Raw genomic sequence first — 23627 nt, forward strand, 5'->3', positions numbered from 1 at the left:
GCGGGCCAGCCGGAAAACCAGTCTGCCCCATCGGCCCACCCGCCAGCCAATTCCCGGCGGCCAGCCCAGCCCACCACCCACCCAATGGGGCTGGCATCCCTATTTTCTCCTGTTCCCGTCGCTAATGGGCAGCTGCTTGTGAACTCTTGCAAGAGCTGTCATGCATGGGATTAGTGATGGGTATGCCTAGGAGAAATAAATATACAGATGGTGATTTCAGGACTACTATAACCATTGCTTCTGTCCTTCTCAACACAGGTTTATCAAAACTCATCTGATAATTCTGGCATCTGTTGCTGACTGAAAATGTGATGTTCCTTCCAGAGTGTATTCTTCCTATTGATATCAGCCAACCTCCCAAATGCATTAAACAGAAACATCTAGGGAAAGTAATATAAATAATGTATAATAACAAACAAACAACAACTACTACAGAAGGCCACACTACTCGGGACAGCACAAATACTATGATATCTTTAATTTTTCTTTAGTTATCTTAGACCCTTGGAAAAGGCCTGATAATTAAAGTACCAAATCCAGTCAATAACATCTGGTAGACTGTGTGTAAATAGCATCCTCCTCCTCCTCTCATTTTTGTAAGGGGTTTGTTGGCTCTGGAGTTGATGGGCAAATCATCAGCATGACCCCTAGAAAAACTCAAAAATAATAGCCAGTGACTGCAGCAGCAATATCTGCCAGTACCTGATTTATAGAGAGCTCTGCTGAAACAAGGAAAAGTATTTGTTTACATAAGGATATTGTCCCAAGGCAGAAATGCAGATCAGCAGCAAAACCTATACAGGCGAGTGAGATGGAAGAGAAGGATTTTAAGTGGTTTTAACTAATAGCTATTATAGAGAATGGCAGTGCTTTGGAGAATGATTTCTGTTTAGACAGCTTGCGCATTTGACCACTCCAGATGATGCTGAAGTACAGTGAAAGCAATAAAAGGTCTGAGGCGTTTGAGACTATAACAGCAATACTGAAGGAGGGAATGCCAACGCTCTCTAAAGACATCATAATACACATATTTTCTGTTAAGAAAAAGAGAGCAAGAGCAAGACATTCAACAACATCAATGCATATTGTAGTACAGAGAGCTGAAAGTCACAATCTCCCTGCAGGAAGGGATTTGCAGAGTCTGCAAGAATTCTACAGGGAATCCAGGAAATCTCCATTTCAATGCATGGCCAGCAGGAATACTACCTCTTTCCTGAGAGAGAGAGGGAGTGAGCGAGCAATGGACAGGCTTTAAGAAAAGGGATTCCTGCAAAAATCCACCAGTGTAGTCATGCTTCCAAACACAACCCAATAGACAAAAATGCTTAAACAAAAATTGTGTTGCATAGAAAAGAAAAAAGAATGCAATTCTATAGCTTGCAGCTCAGAACATGACATTTCCTCCTTGTCACTATGATTTTCTAAAGTGTCTTGCATTTCTGACAATAATTCTCTCCAAATAAGTGTTTTTCTAAGTAGCTCTAACCGTCTGTGGAACCAAGTTTCCAAATATTACATAGTCAGATGAAAGCAGATGCTTGCTTTATTTATTTATTTATTTATAACAAAAATATAACTTTTCATTGTAATAGAGTAATGACCAAAGCAGGAGCTTGCTTCACCACATGGAATCTGTTGCTTATCAAATAAATAAATAAATAAATAAAAATATTTACGATTTCTAAATTTGAAAAGTTCCTTTCCCCACTACTGTAGAATATACTTTTAGCTACATGAATGAAATCCAAGTGTACATTTGCCTTTGTGCCATACAAGTTTAGCTCTTTCAGACTGCAATGTTTTCAGTATTTCAGTCATCTGTGTAAAATGTATGGTGTGCTTGTGTGTGATGAGTATGTGTAAACACATGCTCTAAAACTGCGAACCGGTTCTCATGCTGCCCAGTCCGGCGGTCTGACACTGGGGGGGGGGGGGGCGCTTTAAGGGTGGGGGAGTTGTACTTACCCCTCCTGCCACTTTCCCCCATCCGGCGCTCCATTTTTAAGTAAAATCTTCGGGGTGGCAGTGTTCCTCCCTGCTGTTCCTGCCCCCTTGTTGACTGCCAAGCGCGGAAGTAACGTCTGCACATGCGTGTGCAGCTGACGTGCGTGCCGCGCAATAACACACTGCACGGCACGCACGGACATTACTTTCGCGTTTGGCAGTCAACAAGGGGGCAGGGGTGGCAGGGAGGAACGCTGCTGCCTCGAAGATTTTACTTTAAAAAGGAGTGCTGGAGGGGGAAAAGGAAGCGGGAGGGGTAAGTACAACCCTCCGCCCTTAAAGCGACACCCCCCCGCTTTGGACCGCCGGATTGGGCAGCATGAGGACTGGTTCGCAGGCTTCTAACATGGCCTGCGGACCGGTTCGTGCACATCCCTATGACTTTCCTCACTAACCTTTTGGAGTTCTTTGAGAGTGTCAACAGGCATATGGATAAAGGTGATACGGTTGACATAGTATACTTGGTCTTCCAAAAAGCTTTTGACAGAGTTCTCCACCAAAGGAGACACAGGGAAGAGGGTGTGTCTATGGCCTCCACCTATGGGTGATGGAACTGGGAGAAGAACATGGGGAGCTGGCTGTTGTTGTGCGTCACAAAGAGGTCTATCACTGGATAGCCCAGGGTCTCTGACAACATCCTGAAGACTTCCCAATTGAGGGACCACTCCGCAGGGTCGACCTTCTGGTGACTGAGCCAGTCCGCTCTCTGATTGGAGGTTCCACTCAGGTGTTCAGTGGTCATGGAGAGGAGATTCCTTTCTGCCTACATGAAGAGTCTGGCGGATTCAGACATAGCAATAGCAATAGCAATAGCACTTACATTTATATACCGCTCTATAGCCGGAGCTCTCTAAGCGGTTTACAATTATTTTGGCATATTGCCCCCAACATTCTGGGTACTCATTTTACCAACCTCAGAAGGATGGAAGGCTGAGTCAACCTTGAGCCCCTGGTCAGGATCGAACTTGTAACCTTCTGGTTACAGGGCGGCAGTTTTACCACTGCGCCACCAGGGGCTCAGGGACATGAAAATCTTTGATCTTGTAGCACCTTGGTTTTTTATATGAGACTTTGCTGTTATATTATCCATCCGGACGAGAACGTGATGGTGTTTGATGTGAGGGAGAAAGTGCATCAGGGCTAAGTGGATGGCCTTGAGTTCTAGCAGACTGATTAAGTTCCTCCATTCCCTTGGATGCCATTTGCCTTGTGTGTAGTGATGAAGGCAGTGTGCTCCCCAGCCTGCGAGGCTGGCATCTGTGGTTATGGTTATGGTGACGTGGGAGGGAGGGATCAGAGGCAATCCCCTCAGGAAGGCTGTCATAAATCTGTCAGGCTAGCCAGACGGAGCGTAAATCAGGCAGAGGCAGATGTAGAATAGCAAAGTCTTACAGGAAGAAATTCCCCAAATCAGCTTCAGTCCAAGTCAAATCCAATCAATCCAACAGAATCCAAATCGAAGTCCATGGGTAAGGTCAACACAGTCCAGGGTCCAAACACGGTCAAGGCAATACACAAACACAAACGATTAGCTCACAGGAAATTGACGTTGCTATCAGCAGGGTAGCTGTGGTGCAGTTGTCTTAAATAGGATGACCCCCGGTGCTGTTAATCAAGAGTTCCTGAGTCAGCAGCTTTGCTGTCTGTTCTACTTGTTGTTATTGCTGCTTCTGGGTGTTTTTATCTGTGTACAGTTTTAATGTTCGTATTTTATATATTTTAAATCAGATTCATTGTCATATTTTTAGCTTAATACTTTTAACTGACATTTTTATTATATGTTTTTTAACTTTTGTAAACCGCCTTGGGATTGTTTTTAATGAAAGGCGGTATATAAATTTAACAACAGATAAATAAATAAATAAATAAATATTCCTTGATAGCCCCAGTACAGCATCTCTCCAGTGGTTGTTGCTGGTGTCTACCTTATATTTCCTTTCAGATTGTGAGGCCTTTGGAGATATGGAATCATCTTATTTTCTATGAGAACTTTTGTTGAAAAGTGGAATATAAATATTCATAATATTAGATATTCCTTTGCCACTTGAGTACTTTTGCTCCTGGATAAGCTGTGTGTGTCAAACTATTAATGACTATACACTATAATTCCTGGTCATTAATATATTTCCAGCAACAAATAAACCATGCCTCTGTTACAATAGCTTGCAAAAAGGATCATGTATAGGAAGTTAAAGAAATAGATTTCCCAGGACTCATCTCACCCACACACGATTTAACAAAAGTCTTTACAAAGACATCTCACAAGTGGCCTAGCAGGGGAGCTCCTGTGCCCAATTTCACTGTACTGTATACATTTTTACATGTAAAATTTAAAAAGAATGACGTACCAAAGTATCAGTTCATTTATTTTCAGTCTTTGTTTTCCTGCATGCACAGCTTTTTCAAAGAGAGTACCAATAGGAAAGAGACTATCTAGGCTTCGAAATTTTATATATTTAGACCCTACCTTTTAAGATAAAATCTTCAAAAGGCAGTTTCCAACTCAATAAAATTACAAATAGTAAAAGCTACAATTAAACCCAATCCTGGGTTGGGAAGGCATATCAGGGAGCAGCCTTCTTCCCAATGTTTATTCCAGGCTGTTAGAAGTAAATTATTTAGGCTGCACAAGGCAAACCCTGTGCCTTCAGCATGTTATGAATAGAAGGATGATCTCCCCCTCCTCCCTACAATCAAGAAACAACTTCTTCTTCTCAAACAGCCTGAGATTTAAGTAAGATGTGATGCACTGCCATTAGGAATAAGGAAGACAATAAGAGGGCAAAAATATCCATGACTTATCACATAGGTTTTTTTAAAAAGTCAACCCACCCCCTACAGCACTTTCTCACATATGGACGGCTCTAGGCAGGGTGATGCAAATTGCTTCATAGAGAAGCAAATTGTATATTACTGTTTATTGCATTATTCTTTTAACCATTGGGGGAAGGACCATTTGATTTTCTTCCTCAAGGATCAAAACACCTTTAGCCATCTTGTGCCAAACCACTGCAGTTTGAAGACCTGGGGATATCAGAAATGTTTCAACACTGTTAATTTTTCTCACCAATAATGTTGACAGTCAACTCCAACTTTCTTGTTTGATGAGCCGCAGTGAAAACATAGTGGCTGATTTATTCAGCTTAAGTCTGTTTAAAATCCATAATAATTTTGATTTTCTCCAAAGCAATTTTGTGGCTCTTTAGTGGCTTTCATGTATTATATCTGTGGTAAAATTTGCAAGTTATTTCATGCTGTTGGAGTCATTAGCAGTTACTGTCATTCAGTGTAAAATGTTACTGAATTTTGTGCACAAATGAACATTGTGGGTTATTATCTATCTAGATATACTGCAATATCTAACTACAAATAAAGCATGGTATACAAACTTGCTACATTTCTCAAGACCAGCTTATAAAACGGATCTCTCTTTATTTCAGGTTCAGCTGTGTTTACTGGTGAGCCTGGAAGGACAGAGGTTTTTGAAGGCAAGAAGGATGTCTGTAGTTCTAAACATTTTCTAGTCTCTTGCATGGCTACTAATTTTCTATTACAGTATCCTATTATAAATTTTAGGGAGAATATTATTCTGGAATAAAGTAACAGGAAAAAAATTACATCCTAAACTGGCCACTCTACTTAGACTTAATTTGGAAATGTCTTCAAGGAGACATCTGGATTATGAGCATGGAAGTGTGATCCAAGTATTTTAAGGACCATATATTCCTTGATAAGCATTATATATTTGCCTTGGTTTTTGGTGGGCTATTCTGTCCAGTGCCCTGTACATCTTTATCATAGTCTCCACTGCAAGAAAAACAACTTAAACTCATTTCCTACAGAAGCCAAGTTTCCTCTCGGCAAACCTTCTTCATATCTACTATATTTAAATATGTGCATCACACCAGGGACATCATTAGGGGTGGCCCTTGGGGCACAGGCCCTAAGTGAATTGCTTAGAGCCCCAGATCTCATCAGCCCAGGGCTTGTGTAGTTAAAATTTCTCTTACCCTGTCAGATTTCCTTGCCCAGTAATGTCTTAATGGACAATAACTTAATTGTTCATTTCCCTCTCAGGTTTCAGTACTGGGCAAGCTTAAACTCAACGGCCACACACACACCACTTAGATAGATGCAAACATTTGGGGAGTTCTATTACAAGAAGTAATGATAATTTCCTAATCCCGCGGAGGTTGAACCTCCTGTGGTTATTCACCCAGAACAGCAGTCTCGATGGTCAACCAAAAAGGGTGGAGGATACATCTTGTAACAGAAGACAGGAAGAATGGTAATATCAATTGTAGTCCAATATTCAATTATGTAACAAACTGTTGGAAGAGCAGGAGCAGCAGATTATTTCCATTTAGAAAGAAAAAGGCTTTGCATTCCTACTGAGACCCTGAAGGGAAAAAAGTACTGGGACAGCATCCCTGCAGCACTATACCACTCAATTCCTTACTTTGCTTCTGTTTAATTGTGAGAACTAAAGAAATGTAAGGTCTTCAGCTCACTGAGCAAAATATTCCTAGCAGTCAGCATCAAACCTCATTAGGAATGACCACTGTGTAGCAGTGTTCTCTGTAACAGGGATTCCCAGGTGTTGTTGGCTACAACTTTCAGCATCCCCAGCTGCAAAGGCCTTTGGCGGAGGATTAAGGGTACTGCAGTCAACAACAAAAGCATTGACGCTTTTGAATTTTGGTGCTGGAGAAGACTGTTGTGGATACCATGGACAGCCAGGAAAACAAACAAATGGACCATACAACAAATCAATCCAGAATCTTCACGCAAGGCACAAATGATCAGGCTCAAACTATCATACTTCTGACACATTATGCAAAATTCCAGCTCCCTTGAGAAGTCCATAATGCTAGGAAAAGTTGAAGGAAAGAGAAGAAAAGGATGACCAGCAGCAAGGTAAACGGACTCGATTATGACAGCAATGTATGCACCACTGAGAGACCTTAAAGGCCAAGCTGAAGACAAGATCATCCTGGAGAGAATCTATGTAGTCGCTAAGAGTCGACACCGACTTGACAGCACTTAATGAATGAATGAATGAATCAATCAATCAATCAAACTCAACAACATCTGGGAATCCCTGTTACATGGAACACTGCTGTGTAGACTAAATATTATAAAAATTTAGGAACTTTTTGAGCACCAACATAACATTTCTACACACCTGGGCAGATAGGAGCCTGGGATTTTTCAAATCATGTGTATGAACATTTGCCAGATTTTCTTGATAGGTTTCAGTGGGGCAACGATACTCAGTGGGCAATATCCAGATTAAGTTATTCAATGACAAAAATTCTAGTGAAATTAATAAGACTTTAATAGAAGTTAATCAGGACTAAATTCTCTCATTGATTTCAGTGGTGCTTATTTCTGACTCACTAGTCTGTATGCTTTTGTGGAGAGAAGAGTGCACAAGGAAACTACCTGATAAAGGAGGCCAGTTAGGAGCTCTGTGCAATTCTAAACTGCGTCTACTTCTTTGCCAAAACAAGCCATTTCAATCAATCATATGTGATCTAGTCTGCTTCTAATTCTTTGCTTGTTTGGAGAATCAAAAGGTGGTTTGGAAAAGGAATTGCAGTTCATGATATGCACACACAGTTCCATTTTTACCTCTGGTAAACAGGTTTGCCAGGTGTTGTATTATTTCAGAAGCTGCTTGGCCTGAGGTGATAGAATAGGCCATGGGAAATGAAACTTTTCCCTGACGACTTTCAACTATTGCCTGTCTACAGTCTATATTGCAGCATAATGTGAGCATGCAGGTCACGACTAAGTTAAAAAGGTTTATTGTTAATACAGGAAAGAACAGATTGTTTAACATGCTCTAAGGACATGGCTTAACCCTTCCATCAATAGTCTACAAAACAATTCTGCACTTCAGCAAGGTGACAACCTGACATGGTTTTGTGTAAATATGTAATACTGATCTTGCAGACCCATTTTAAAAGTGGGAAATGTTCCCATTTCACAGAAGATGAAAACTGATGCAGAGAGAAGATCAGATTGTCTTAGTGATCCACAGACAGAAACTGGGACAGAGCTTGATCTTTGGAACCAAAACACAATATGCCACAGTGCTTCTATGCAACTAACATTTGTATCAAGAAGGTTGCCTAGCAGAATATCATTCTCATTCACCACAGACTGGCAAAAATAATCTTGGCTGAACAGTGGAATGGTAGATCCACTTCTCAAGTGGAACATTGTTATCTATTAAAATATACCAAGGCAGCCATTGAAAGGTGAACAGAAAACTGAATATACAACAGCTATCTGACGGGACCTTTGAATCTCATAGCAGAGCAAAACTGAATTAAGACGATTAGCAATTTGCCATCTAAACTCTAAAAGGAAACTGGCTGGTATTAGGTAGATTTCCACTTCTGGTCAGACCAATGCTGCTGTGACCATAGGTAGTGGCTGAAATGTCTCATTTCTGGGTCAAGAGACCCTTCCTTTTCACAACAGAATTCCCTGCCTGCCCGCCCTCTGCCTCTCCTCTCCCTTTCCTTTTCCCCTCCCCCCAATGTGCTGTATTTACTTCTAACATTTTGCTTGAAATCATTTCCAGACTTGCATTCCCTCAACCACAGCAGGAGCAGGAGGAGTACAATGGGAGGCAAAGTGTTCCCTTTTCAAGGGATGGGGGAAGAGACTGAGAGCACCGCGTTCTTTTGCCTTTTGCTATATTACAGACAAATATTACCTCAATCTCTGCAAACCAGACACGCTGTCATGCTTGCCTGAACTACAAGCTATTCAGAGATGGTTCTCTTTTAAGTAAGTTTAAACACACACACACGACATGTTGGTAAAATCCCCCTTTTTAAAAAAGAATGTAAATTGTTCTATATGAATTCTAAGCTAGTAAAAAGCTGCCAGATTGATTGTTTCAGGAAGACTGAAGGCCTCGATTCCCATTCATGGTAAGAGGTAGCAAGGTCGTTTTGAGCAGCCTCTCTCACCCAGTTGCTGAAATCTTGGCAGAGACAGTACTAGTAACAAATTGCATTCTCTGGTTTTGCCAACAGAAATGCAAGCAAATTTATGAGCTTCTCAGACTTTAGGAAATCATGCTGCACTTCCAAAGTTACTCAGTTCTACACCTCAATCCATCTCCGCTTCATTGGCTCAGCTGCTAAAATGCCCTCCCTGCAATGCTTCTTCACTCCTATCTAAGGTTGTTGGGGTTAAATCTCATGGTGAAGTGCCAGAAACAAGGGAGGCAGGCTATCTTCTTGAGGGGCAATCCCCATTTCCCTCCCCCATTCTGAAGCTGCTCCCTTCTAGCACATCTTCTGCATGGTGCTACTGGTGAAGTAAGAGCTTTTGCTATTGAACTCACCCCTTCAGGCCCAGTAAGCTCCACCATCTAATTTAGCAGGTGCCTCCAGGTTCCAGCCCAGCCTGTCACTCTCTCGCCTGCCAGGCACCACCTCTGAAGTTCAGAGACCCCGAGGGACCCTGCAATCTTGCTCCTGTACGTACACCTTTCCACACCACCTAGCCTGAGGGAAGTGGCCTTGCAGCGGTCAGGGTTTCATGATCCCAGTGGGGTCACAACTGATACTTTGGGTCACTCCAGATTTGTTTGAACTGGTAACAGACACAAGGAACAGTTGATGAAGTGAAATGTGTTGAGGGTAGATAGGTGGAGGAAAGAAAAGTAAAACAGATTATTTTGGAAAGCAATGCCTCACAGTCTGCTGCTGAAGAAGAGTGAATGGCCTGAAGAAAAGGGGAAAATGGCAAAAGCAGTCAGAGGGTTCCATAAGCCTGATCGTTGAATTTTATTTGGGAAAGAGACCGTTAGTTAATTTTGCCAGCACCAACTGGGTAAATTAGTCTTCACCTGGAGTTCTGATGACACCGGACCATATGAACAGATGGACATGCACAATTTGGCAACCGTCATGTCAAAATTCATTCTGAGCTCATCCGGCTGGCTTGGTTTAAGGTGTACCAGTTTCTATAGTCAATGGGACACAGGGGAATTAAGCCATCAGTCCTACTTCCAATTGCTTTTGGACTCCTCATCCAACAGCCAGACGCCCACGGTTAACGGGTAGACTACAGGCAGCCATCTGTGCAAGGTCAAATGGACTAGATTTCAAGCCTTCAGGATTCTAGTGTTACAACTTCCTGGACACTCACCTCTATTCAGCACTGTTAATCTGTATATTTCTATTCTTTTCCCTCTATCTTTTGGGCTCACTAGAAAGCGACATCCAAAACAAACTTTCAGTAAAGCAAGACACGGCATGGCCATGTTACAAAGTTAATGAAATGCCTCAGTAGTACAGAGGTAGTAATGGAGGCCAGAAATTTTCTCTCCTTCTCAGTGATGGCCAGTTTCTGAAGCTCTGGGGGCCTCTCCATTCTCCACTGCAACAGAGTGAAAGTGTCAACTGTGAAGTGTTTGTGGGAATCAGATCCTTTTTAAGTACAGCAGTGCTTCATGTTCTTAGTCTTTGTATATTTCATATATAATGCTAGTCACCTGGAGCTCAAGGTGGGTATGTAGGACAAGTCTAGCTTGATCCACAAGGAGAGGGCATATTGAAATAAGGGAGAACCTTCTGCTTCTAGTAGTGCTTTTGGGCTAGCTCCTTGGGGACATACAACCCTTTTATTGTTGGGCTTTTTCTGTTTGTATTGGAAACTCAAAGCATCCAGTCATTTAAAGTGGTCCAAACCCCTGATTGGTAAGAAAGCAAATCTTTCGGGGGTGGTCATTTAGATCTGCCCCCTCTATTTATTACAGAGTTTGGAATAAAAACCTTTTCCAGCTTTTATTCCTCCCCAAGGAAGAACACCATCTCAAAAAGCACAAGTCCTCAATACACAGTTTTGATAACTGCTTATAGCTTTCTATAATTTGGTAGGACCACTCAGAGCCTGATAAGAATGCTTTGTAAATGAACCTGGATTGGTAATGCAAGCTGGCCAATTCAGGTTCCACCTGGGTTCACTGTGGTGACAGATCCAGATTGCCGGTAAAATGCTTTCTCATAACCTGCATTGCAGGAGTGTACAGGGCTCAGGGATCGGAGAACCTTGCTTCAACTCACATTGCCCTGATCATTAGAATGCACCCTTAGAAAAGTTTACTTTAGGTATTGATACTGGGTTCATTATAATAGTTATCACCTCATGTCACTGTAGTTACTTGAAAACTAGTGTTGTCATCGTCGTCGTCCCCCGCCTCAAATTCTTTTGATGTTAGAAATCAGGAGGTCATCTTAAAGTCAGAGTCCTCTTCCTTTTGGGTTAATATAGGTATATCTTGTTTTTAACTTCTCTTTTTAAAAAACGGGCTTGTCTTAAATTCAGTCTTGTATTCGGGTAAATATAGTAAATTCTAGTATTAATGTATTCATTTTGAAAGGAAATATTCTCATTCTACAGATGAAAAATAAGGATTTTTTAAAAAAGGAATTGCAATACTGGGAGTATCAAGAGAGGTCTATAAGAAAACGTGGCATTTTTTTTATAAGACTCTTCTTCAAGAAGAACAATCAAGGAAACATAACATTCCCATTAGTGCCTTAACTACACTGGAGAATTTTCACTATATCAGAGAACATTACAGCTGCACAGGAACACACTATTGGAAAAAATCTGGCAAAGATATACTCAGCAGTGTCAAAATCAACCCTTGATTGGCCTGATACAGAGTCTCAAGGGTCTAATTTAGTGATGCGGGGGCAGGGGGACAGGGACAAAGAGAGAAAATTTGGACCTGGTCGACAGGCATATAATCAAGTTGGTCTAGGTTTTTCTAAAGCAATTTACACACCTTGTTCCACTGAACCAAGGAATTCTGTGGCTTAAATCAACGTCTGCATGCAGACTTGCTGAATTGGATAGCAAGCCTCTCCCACATTGCAGAGTGCACAAATATCATATTGTGGTATAAGTAAGCCTGACAGAAAAAAGCAGCAGAGTTTCTAATGGGGGCATAGTTGAGCCTCTAAGCTTTAGAAGACCCCTAACCAGCATCCATCCCCCCTGTCCCCTCCCAGGCTACTAATGAGGCAGGACATGTATTTTTCACAATTGTCATATATTCAGATCCAGAATGGCAGTCCAGTTGTAGATATGAAGGGCTCCAGCCTGAACGTTATAGACTCAGATGCAGTTAAGAACATAACATCATAAGAACAGCCCTGCTGGATCAGGCCCAAGGCCCATCTAGTCCAGCATCCTGTTTCGCACAGTGGTCCACCAGATGCCACTGGAAGCCACAGGCAGGAGTTGAGGCCGTACCCTCTCTCCTGCTGTTACTCCCCTGCAACTGGTACTGAGGCATCCTGCCTTTGAGGCAGGAGGTGGCCTGTAGCCCTCCGACTAGTAGTCATTGATAGACCTCTCCTCCATGAAGTCATCCAAACCCCTCTTAAAGCCATCCAGGTTGTTGGCTGTCACCACATCCTGTGGCAGAGAGTTCTACAAGTGGATCACGCATTGTGTGAAACAATACTTCCGTTTGTTGGTCCTAGACCTCCTGGCAATCAATTTCATGGAGTGACCCCTGGTTCTAGTGTTGTGTGAGAGGGAAAATAATTTCTCTCTCTCCACTTTCTACACACTATGCTTGATTTTATAGACCTCTATCATGTTATGAGCTCAATGGGTTGCCCTGAGCAAGTATAGGGCTCCCCTCACCAGGGAGATCTGGGTTCAAATTCCTGAACATCCATGAAGCTCTCCAAGTTGCCTGAAGCAAAATCACTATCTTTCATCCTTTATAGGGTAGCTGTGAAGATAGAATGAGATCACCCTGATAAAATCCTAAACTCCTTGGAGGAAGAGCAGGATACAAATGTGATCAACAATAGCAGTATTTTGGTTTTTAAAAAAATAATTATAGTGGTGGCATAATGCCTTAATGGAAAGCACTAAAAGATGGAGATGATGGAATATATTCTCCATCCGGTGTTTGGCATTCCTAAAAAAACCTTTTACAATTGCACTGCCTGAGTACTGCATGCAGATAGATTATCACGGAGCTTAAACACACACATACAACCAGGACATATTAAAAGATGGGGATGTGTGGCAAGTGCTGCTGCCCAGCGACAGCATTAGCAGCCTTGCCCTGTGCCGATTTTTCTTTTTAATGCAAGAGGTGCAGAAAGTATGACAAATGGTAGGTCAAGGTACAAAGGTCTTTGACGGAAAGCCTGTAAAGACGGTATATTGCAAGCCACAATATATACAGAAGGCAGCTGTGTTCAGCCATAAAAAGACACAAGGTGCTAAATGGGTGTGCAGTCCCCAGCTCCCGAAAGAAATAGCAAGAAAGCAATACTGGTGGGATCCAATTGCAAAAATAAATAAAACAAAACAAAACGCAGGCTGGCCTAAGAGCCAACTGCACTATAGATGGCTAACAGATGAGGTAGGTGACACAAAACATTGCTCAAAGAATAAAGGGCTATGGAGCGGGAGCACATTGAGGAATTTGCTGTCTGGCTACTGATGACTTAACCAGTGAATGTCCACTAAGGAATCTACCAGCTACCCTTGTTTTTAAGCACTGGAACTTAATCTGAGACATTTAATTATTATGATGAATCTTGGTAGATTGAATTCTCCACCTACCAGTGCAAGGACTACTAAGCCTTCCCAACAGAATTTACTGACACATAGTTAACAGAATCCCTGAGAGAGAAAAGTCCCAAATGTAACCAGTTTATTAAGTTTCCCACTTAATTGCACTAAAAGTATGCACTTACCCTTCCCAATTATCCAAATGCCCAGGAGTAAATTATCCCACAGTTATTCATTTGTGTAGTCACAACACTGCAAGATGCAAAACTTGTCAACATGGGTGGTGGAGGGAGGGGGAGAAACTGCAGCATTTTTGTTGCTTTTAATGGCATTTCTGCATCTGAACCTGTTGCTGCAACAAGGAACCATTGAGGTCAGAAAGCCTGATCTACAACAGAGTTAAAAGTTCAGAGAAATCTTAAGGAAACCACTCCAGAGCTATGAAGCAAGTAATGTAGCATGTTGGGTCAGGAGAGTAAACTGATTTCTCTCAACTTCTCCTCTTCTCTCAGTGTGCAGAGAATTCTGCTTTTGAGGTTGGGGCCTCGTCTCCCTTGCTCAGCTTGGAAATGCCCACAGAAGAGCAAGGACTTACGATGCACTCACATTCCTCAGTGCCCTAGAATCTCTTGAAGAGTGTGAGAGAGAGAACCTGTCCTCTCCAATAAGCTGGACTCCAGTTTATGTAAACACATCAAATGTGCATTCTGGGTTGCGAGGAGGACTTTTCATTTGTACAAGGAATTGAAAGAACATTTCTTGCACATAGTTCATTGCCTCCCTCCTAGTGGATCAACAATACAGATCTACCAATGCCTCTTCAGGATGTACATACTGGCCATGTGTGATTGGGCACATCCTCTCACAGGCAAAGAATACCATTCGCTACTGTTATTCTGTCTTAAAGCCAGCTTAGCCCCATTGATTTTAAGAGGACAAACCGGACTAAGACTCAAGTACTACAGTTTAACCAAGTCTGGATCAAACTGAAGTCCTGCCAGACCACCACAAGGATAACTATACTGCAGTTTCCCTAAACATCTCAAAAGTAGCAGGCCTTAAAACAAGAACCACCCCAATGAGTACATTTGGAACCACTTTTACAGGACTTTACCCTAACGATTTATCAGTTTGGCTCTGGCCACCTTCACTAGTTTTCCAAACAGGATTCCATGGAACCTGGAATTTTCTGAAAGCTTATCTGAGTTCTGCACAAGATCAGCAGTATCAACTAAGGTGCCCAATAGTTCCGTGCAACTATTAGCTGAAGGGAAATGCTGGGTGTATGTTTTAGGATGCACTTTTAAGTTTCTGCAGGATAACTGCTAGGCTCAACTGACTTCTATTCTCTAGTGCCTCCAGATTGAGACTGCAAGATGAAAAATATTTTGCAGCAGCAGAATGGAGATGGAACGCGTTACCTTCAATGAGTACAGGAAGTTTGAACACTAAGTCTACATGTCTGTGCTCACATATACACTGATGCCAGTGTAAGAGAATTAGCACAAGCAACTCTGACTGCTACTGCTGTTGCAGCCCCCTGAGCCTGCCAAAAAGGGACCCTCAACAATGACATGGGCTGCACTGCAACTGGCTGCAGGGTGAGGTGGAAGAGCCTGGACACTGGGCAGAACTCTGTTAGTGGAAGATGTCCTCACACGGTTTCTGGGTTCTGTCCCTGAAACCTGCATTGTTGCCAAGGGTCTCTTGACAATGTGTTTTCAGCAGACTCGAGGCTACAGCAACACAGAGTTGCTTGTATTAATTCTCTTTACACTGCCGCTGCCATATAAATGAACTCTGAAAATCAATAAGGAACTCCCTGGTACACAAGTATTTATCCGACTGGCAACTTTACTAGACTCCATCCCAGAACAGCCACAATGCAAGAAATGGTCTTGTGGTAGCAAGCATGACTTGTCCCTTTAGCTAAGCAGGGTTTGCCCTGGTTGCACTTGAATGGAAGACATGTCAGCACTGTAAGATATTCCCCTCAGTGGGTGGAGCTGCTCAGGGAAGAGCATCTAGGTTCCAAGTTCCCTCCCTGGCATCTCCAAGGTAGGGCTGAGAGAGATTTCTGCCTGCAACCTTGGAGAAGCCGCTGCCAGTCTGCGAAGACCAGGGATTCTCAATGTTGGGTCCCCAGATGATGTTGTACTTCAACTCCTATAATCCCCAACTGAAGGCCACTGGGGCTGGGGATTATGGGAACTGAAGTCCAATAACATCTGGGACCCAACGTTGAGAATCCCTGGTGTAGACAGTACTGAGCTAGATGGACCAATGGTCTGACTCAGTATATGGCAGCTTCCTATGTTCTTATGTCCTAAAGTTAACTTTCATCTTCACTCCCTCTACGGGCACAATAATGCAAGAGAAACCAGATCTTCAGTTTGGACACATTTATGTGCTGGTTACAAGTCAATGATTTAATAGCAACATGAGCTATGATTTTCAAGGTAAACAAAACATTGTGTGTTAGGACCTGGCTGACTTTTTTTCTTGTAAACAAACAATAAATGGGGGGGAACTAGATAAACAGGCTAAGATATGATCAACAAGGCGGGGTGGAATCGCAAAGAAGTTAACATACATTTATGGTGATTCCCCAACAATGGCACTTGTAACTGTGACAATAAAACATGCAGTTGCACTGATGAGTTTAGCCAGGTCAGTTTTACTACAGGTGGCCCTCATTTGTGAGGGTTCCGCTCTGGCCTACAATCGCAGATAATGAAACCAGGGATAAGGAAACCTTAAGGCAATGGAAATTGGGGAGTTAGGTTCTGGAGGCCATGAAAATGACAGAAAAATCGCCAAAAAGACAGGGTAAGAGCAGAAATAAGGATGGGGCACAGCACTGTACCTTGGCCACCTCAGCTCTCCTTCTTTCCCCCTCTCCCACTCCATCAGCAGTGCTCCCCAGCTCCTCCAGTAATGCGTAATCATGATGTTTCTTCACACTACTGTTGAAATCCAGCACTTAGCAGCACAAGCCCCTTGGCCTGATTGGTTGGTTGGTAGGCTGGCCAAAGAGGCAGCACAAAATTAAATCCAATTCAAGTAAACATACACAGAGGAGTGTGTGGAAATCAAGGAGTAAGAGGAAAATCCATGGATAATTAAAGTCAATGTTTAATTCTTAATTTAAATTGAATCTTTAATTGTAATTTAAATTGAATAATGCAATACTGTAATTATCAAAATTAAAAACTTTTAAAATTTTAATTAAAAATAAAATTTCATCAAAATTAACTTAGCATCTTACGAGAGCTGCACAAATGCTGCAAGAGGCTCTAGAAAATGGTTGCAAGGAGCTCCACAGAATAGCTCCAAAAAGGCTCCCAAAGCTTGAGCAATAGCTCCTGAAGGTTCCCAATGGCTCCCTAAGGATACTAAATGCTACCCAGAATGGCTTTTAGAAGCGCAAAAAAACCTCTAAACATGCAGACCAAAGCACTCCACTGTCTTCCTCCAAACTCCTCTCACACATGCAGCAAGAGCATGACCACATAAGGGCAGAACTGTGCTGCCCCAAACCATGGATATGCAAAGCCGTGTACCACGGATAATGAAGTCGGGTATATATTGCCAAACCGCAGATACACAGAACCGCGAGTGCCGAAACCACAGATCACTTTTGCGAACCAACCACCTAGCCTTCAGAGCCAGGTGGTATATAAAATAAAATAAATAAATAATAAAAAGGGCCACCTGTCTTGTATCTGGTTGACCGTTAGCCATATACTATGTAGTCTCCATTACTTAAAAATTGTGCTTACAGTAGTTTGGTACCAGTCAACTGGGGCAAAATGTCTCACTAAAAAGTGTTATGAGCTCAATTGGGGTATTTGCCAAAATTCATATATATTTAAAGACACAATTTTTCTGTTCTGTGAAGGAAATGGCAGGTAGAAACACTTCCAAGATCTAGGGTATTTTGCAACAATATAATTTTAAATACTTAACAGGTTAAATATACACAGATTCTCCAAAACAGACACACAGTCTGGAGTTTTTCTCAAAGAAATTTTCTCAAAGAAATTTTTTCTAGAGACTCTAAAGACCAGGGAAAGAAGTTTATTTATTATTTTTATTTATTTATTTGATTTATATTCAGTTAATTAAATTCAATTATATTCAAGTTAAATTAGTTTTTATCAATAGCAACTTGGAGCAGGGGCACCTTCTGAGGGGCCTACCACACAGCTTCTTCTTCTTCCATGTTGCTCTTTTTGTCTGGGTTGGCAACTAGGGCTTAGATGGCACTTTTCAGGGGGAAAGATTTGGCCCAGGGTCCACAATTCTGCTTGCCACTATTATCATGGCCAGTATTCTATCACCAACGAGAGGAATCCTTCACCTCCAGCTTGGAGCTGAGCAAGGGCAGTGATCATCCCTACAACTGCATGGAGCTTTGGAAAGTGCAGCATAATTACAGAGAAGATCCAAGCTGGAAAGAGGCTGGAGCCTGCAGTTTTGGCGCTGGGCTATTGAGGAGTTCTAAGTTCCTTGGCCAGATCACTAAGTGCCAAAACAAGTCCAGCTGCCTTCTCCTCCTCCTCCCCAGTTCCAAGTTTGGAGATTGAGAGGGGGAAAAGAAGATAATCTCTGCAGCCGCGTTCCATCTTCCGAGGTCCTCCGAGTTCCTCTGCAGCTTTGTGCAGCTGGAGGGATGCTTCCCACCTTCCCTTCTCCACTTCCAAACTTGGGACTGGGGCAGGGGCTTGTACCCCACAGCATGTGGAGCTGCAGCATGAGATCAGGGATACAGGTTCCTGGCAGAAACAAATTTGAGCTTGGCTACCAAGGTGAGACAAAAGGTTGTGGATCCCGAGATCTGGCCCAGGGACTACTGCTTGCTGACTTCTACTACAGAGCTTCGTGCACATTAGGTTCTTTATCAAAGCATACACACACACACCCCTTCACCATGAGGAAAGTGGACCTCCTGAAGAAAGCAAATTCTTCTTCCCTACTTCTCCCAATGCATCTCTTGACTAGGCAAAAACAAAACAGAGCTGCAAGGCACCATCACCCACCCCTTCTTAGGCAGAGCAATATAAAAGAAGAGTATAGTACATGCTCCAGCCATAGTCACCATCATTTTTAGTTTTTTGCAAACATGTTGCTACCTCCACCTTGAAGTGGGGTACAAGTAGCTCTGATCCCTCTCTTTTTCCTCTGATCTGGCTTCTTCCAGTTTGTGGACAATATCAAGCATCTTCTGGCAAACTGACTTTTTGTTTTGCTTTGACTGGTTACAATCAGGGAGACACAAAACACTGTCAACCTGATCTTAGGGAGGCTCACTACTGATATCCCTGAAATTTGGAGTGTGCCTGTACAGACACTGCAATCAGGAAGTTTGCTTAAGAGACCTACATAGTCACATGATATTTTAACAAACCTTGTTCTTCTTTCACCCCATTTCCCTTCACACAATTTATTGCTTTCATTTGTACATTCCTTCCACAACTCAGTCTTGAGAATTAAAGCTGGAGGCTCAGGACAATTTTAACAGATAGGCCTGCAAATCAAGGGAACACTTGTTTCCACTGTAATGGAAAGAGACTATTAGAGATATCTATTCCTTCTGACAATGAGTGGCAGGTTTTTGTTTTTTTCCAGTTGTAACTTATCAGAAAGATCCCTCTGTCTCTCAAATGGACACCTATAGACATTTTAGGTTTGCCTATGACCCAAATCAACCAATCACCCAAATCACTTTCATGCTACCTAGGAACAGAGTCCAACATCTCAGGTTATGTGGCTCATATGCCTATTGCACTAACAATATTATCTGCTTAGAGAAAAAGGGGGAAACTGAAATGAATGGATTTCTGTTTGGCTCTGTATTCACATGCAAGAACACGAAACAAGATCACTCACTGACAAGGACCACAATGCAGTACAGAAATAGGGGTTCTGGGTTGTAACCCTCCTTTCCAGTGGAGTTGGCCATATAGATGAGTGTTACCTGGATAACTTTCCTGATCTTGTTTCTGTATATAACAACATACACACTCAAAAGTCATAGGGGAGGGGAAATTGCCATTATTAATCAGAGCCATAGACCATCTGAAGTATCCTGTGATGCAAATAAGAAGATGAATCCAGTTATATTTTTTCCATAATTATAAAGAAGCCTCTACTATTTCACATATTCATGCCCTGATCGAGACAGCTGCCTTTGACATTAAAGGGACAACCAAAATAGCAAAAATTCCATGTTTTAATTTCTTCAGTTAGCATTCCTTCTCCCTAAACATCTTAGTTGTCAAGTATGAGGAATACATTCACTACTTGATGAAAGAGAAAAAGAAATCAAGAGCCTCCAGCTCCCACTTATTTAATGTAGTGGATCAGCACCAACTGGCACATGAGAATTTGGCAGAAAAAAGAAAATAAAAGGCAGTGTAAGGGACACTTCTATTGCAGAACAAACACTCACTCTCACACACTCTCCTTTAAAACTCAACACACAAAAACTTCTGGCACCAGGAAGGATCAGTTCTTCCCATTTTAAAAAAGTATATTTAAAAGTAGGATGCGCAGTGCTATTCAGAAGTGATGCAAACTGATAATTTTTAATGATACAGCATTAGCTGGATAATTGTTTCACACAAATATTCAAATAGTATCCTAGGATTCTGATACTAAAAACTTGATCTTAAGCACATTTACTTGGCTAGCAGTGATTTCTATGAGACTGACTTTAAAATAAATATGTTCAGGATAATGGTGTAATGTCATCTGTACACATTTATAATCAGGTCATCTTAGTGAAATAGTTGGCTGGTTGAGCATTTAAGTAAATACTCAGGAATCTAACAGTAAATGAACCAGTAAATGAACCAAGTGAAATAAACCCCAACCCATAACACCCTGACTTTTCATTCTAAATTAGTATAGTTACTTCTAAACAACAAAAATACTAAAGAAAGGAAATGCTCTAACTGGTCTATGAAACTATCCCCCAGAAACAAGATTGGATTTGTCCAAAACCATAACAATACAACTTTTTTAAAATTAAAAGCCAGCATTTTGAACTGCTTTCAGAGCAAACAAACCAGCCATAACTCCACCACAACACTTCAGTTCTAATTCAAGAGTTCTACAGACACCTTTCACTTAATACTCAGTTTTGTCACAGGAAGTTCTGATAAACACCACCACTACCCCTAGAAGTAGTATCTCCAGAAAATGATTCTGATCAAAAATGTAAAACAAACAAACAGGCTCACTCGTAGTGAGGCAGAGCCGATTTAGAAGACAATCCTCCCCACACCACTACATTTACAAAACACACATGCAAAAAATACTATGTAAACATATACAGAATGATGTCTTAAGTATTCTAGTTTATTACTGTGAACTTTGAGGCATTCAGATGGTTGGATAAACTCCAGAAGAGATAAACCAAGTTGGACTACTAACTGGGGCATACAAAAGCCTAGGCTTCAGAACTGAAGACTATATATACTGCAAAAGTATATATACAGGTGTTAAAAATAAAAATTACAGTTGTGTCAAAAGGGGGAAGAGAAGGCCATGATTCACATACAAATGAAGATAACATGCTAAAAGCAAAACATTTGTTTTTATTTATGTATGCATGTATGGTCAGGAAGATATGGGAATGAATTGCAGGAACACAAACAGTATGATATAATTTGACAAAAATCACTTGAAAATTTTTTCTGTGAGTTAGACCATGTATGGTTGTGTTGCATTGTTTTTATTGAACCAAATTAGCACAAAAACAACGGTTTACAAGAGAAGGCCAGAAACTCAAGTTTGAGATTTCATAAAGAAGAGGTGGAGGGGAGGTTAGCAGAGGATAACCCGTATCTGGCAGGTCTTCCTTCTTCCACAGAGCTCAAGAATGCATTTTTACACTACCAGATCAAACGCCTCTATTGTGTTTGGAAATGCCTTAAGAAGCAGGTACCATAAACACCAGGCTTCCCTTTTTAATCCGACACTAGGGAAAACAATCTATTTTTGCCTTACACCTCTGCCATCCAAGCGTTCAAAAACCAAGCGAATAAGACCAATCTGTGGGGGCATCCTTGCTTTTATTTTGGAGGTGAAGTGGGGGGTGGGGAAAGCGAAATAGACGATGCCTTTACAATCGGGAAATCAGAAACCGAGACATAACCATCTAACGCTGCGAATGATGATCTCTCTCTCTTTTCCTCTCCCCAAAGCCCCCCCACCCCCTCCTGCTGGAGAAGAGAAGGAAAACCTATTCTAGAAGCCTGTAGGGATATGCGAAAGAAGGGGTGGGGGTGGGGAGAGAATCTCTCAGCGCCCCCTCTTTGGCCACAACGATTAGAACGTTATGTATCATTTTATAAAGCTACATTGTATTCTGTGGACGTGCCCTGCAGACGCAGTAATAGGAGGCTGTTTGGGGGGAGCACTGGATTGGGGGAGCAGTGGGAAGAGATCAGGGCTGCTACCCGAGGAGGGGGGACACAGCTCCCTTTCCCCCCAGTTTTTTTTCGCCCTGTCACAGCCCTGAGTTGCAGGTAGAGAGAGTTAAGAGATTTAAAGAGAAATTGCTACATTGTAACAAACTCACCGTGATGTTTGAGCAGCAGTCAGCGCGGGGTCTCCGAGACATCCCCGCACGGGCTCCGGAGGCAGGACCCCAGCAGGCACAGACTCATAGAGGGTCAGCTGAATGCCTGATTGCAATGGAGCAGCGCTTTCTAAAAAAATAAAAACAAAAAAAAGATGAAGAAAGCAAAAAAATAAAATAAAAGGAGAGAAGACAGGGGGTGGGGAAAAAAGGTAAAAATACACACCTGCGATTTTATTTTACATTTTTAAGCGAAAGCTTTTTTTAAAAACGTCTTCCTCCACCCCTTTCTCGTAATTTGCATTTGTATTGCCCCACCCCCTCTCCCTCTTTCAAAATAGCCACACACGCGCGCACGCTCAAAGGAGAGCCGCGCACGAAGGCATCACCAGAGGGCTGTCAAGCATGGGGGTGAATTAAAGGTACAGGCGCACAAGGCGACCTTCGTAATTGACGTGCATCTCTAGCTGAGCTTCGTATTGTCGGGAAGAAGGCGCTCTGCACAAGGTCGGGGAGAGCGCACTCTCAGATCTTTATCATAAAATATTATATAAATTATCTGTATAGCAACTTAGAAAATCTCACTTGAACTGAGTGAATAATGGGACAGGGAGTATTTTCACTCATCAGAAATGTTCATGATTTAGAAGAGAATTGAATGAGAGGGCCTGTGGCTGAAACAGCCAAAAATCAGTGCTGGACTTCTTCAGTTGCTCTAGTATATTGCTGCCTGAGTAGGCCAATGTGGGCATATTTTACCCAGAAATAAATCCCACTTGAGTGCCAATTGGCTTATTCCCAGATAAATGTTAGGACTGCAAATTACACACTTACTAGCAAGTAAGCCCTATTAAACATTGGGAATTATTCCAAGTAAACATGCATATGATTGTGCTGTTCATGAGCTAAATCCACAGATACTAGCATGCATACACATACTCCTACTAACTGGCATCAGAGTTTCGCACAGGACCATGCTGGAGTTTCCACAAACAGGTATGCTACAGCAGGGATTGCTGCCTTCCATCTTGTGTGGTCTCTTTTTTAAAATACCAGAATGACAGTGGTTCATAGATGAATGTGGAATTTACAAAGCATGCGTGCATACTGGCATAACTAATCTTATTGGTTGTAAACCACCCAAGGCTACTAGACTGGGCAGTATAAAAATGTAACAAAATAAAAAAGTCTAGTATGAAACTTTTGCTTAAGAAAATAAGTAAAGGTAAAGTGTGCTGTCAGGTCAGTGTGGACTCTTGGAGACCACAGAACCCTGTAGTTGTCTTTGGTAGAATACAGGAGGGATTTACCATTGCCATCTCCTGCTCAGTATGAGATGACGCCTTTCAGCATCTGAGAAATATACCAGCAAGGATTCAAACTGGCAACCTCTGGCTTGCTAGTCAAGTCATTTCCCTGCTGTGCCATTAGGCAGCTTTAGAAAATAAGTACC

At 42.0% G+C, this 23627-nt stretch overlaps 1 protein-coding gene across 7 annotated transcripts in view; it reads right to left on the bottom strand.

Moving 5' to 3' along the window:
• Window positions 1–23627, bottom strand: part of BICRA (BRD4 interacting chromatin remodeling complex associated protein) — a 98745-nt gene that overhangs the window by 69683 nt on the left and 5435 nt on the right. For 6 of the 7 annotated variants that reach the window (XM_053266946.1, XM_053266952.1, XM_053266953.1 and 3 more), the window contains one exon: window positions 22175–22304. The gene's annotated coding sequence lies outside the window, so the exon portion shown is untranslated. Of the gene's footprint in view, window positions 1–22174; window positions 22305–22400; window positions 22461–23627 lie in introns of those variants that run through there. The other variant, XM_053266948.1, reaches the window with a different exon arrangement.

This window comes from Hemicordylus capensis, chromosome 7, assembly GCF_027244095.1.
Source record: "Hemicordylus capensis ecotype Gifberg chromosome 7, rHemCap1.1.pri, whole genome shotgun sequence".
Lineage (NCBI taxonomy): Eukaryota > Metazoa > Chordata > Lepidosauria > Squamata > Cordylidae > Hemicordylus > Hemicordylus capensis.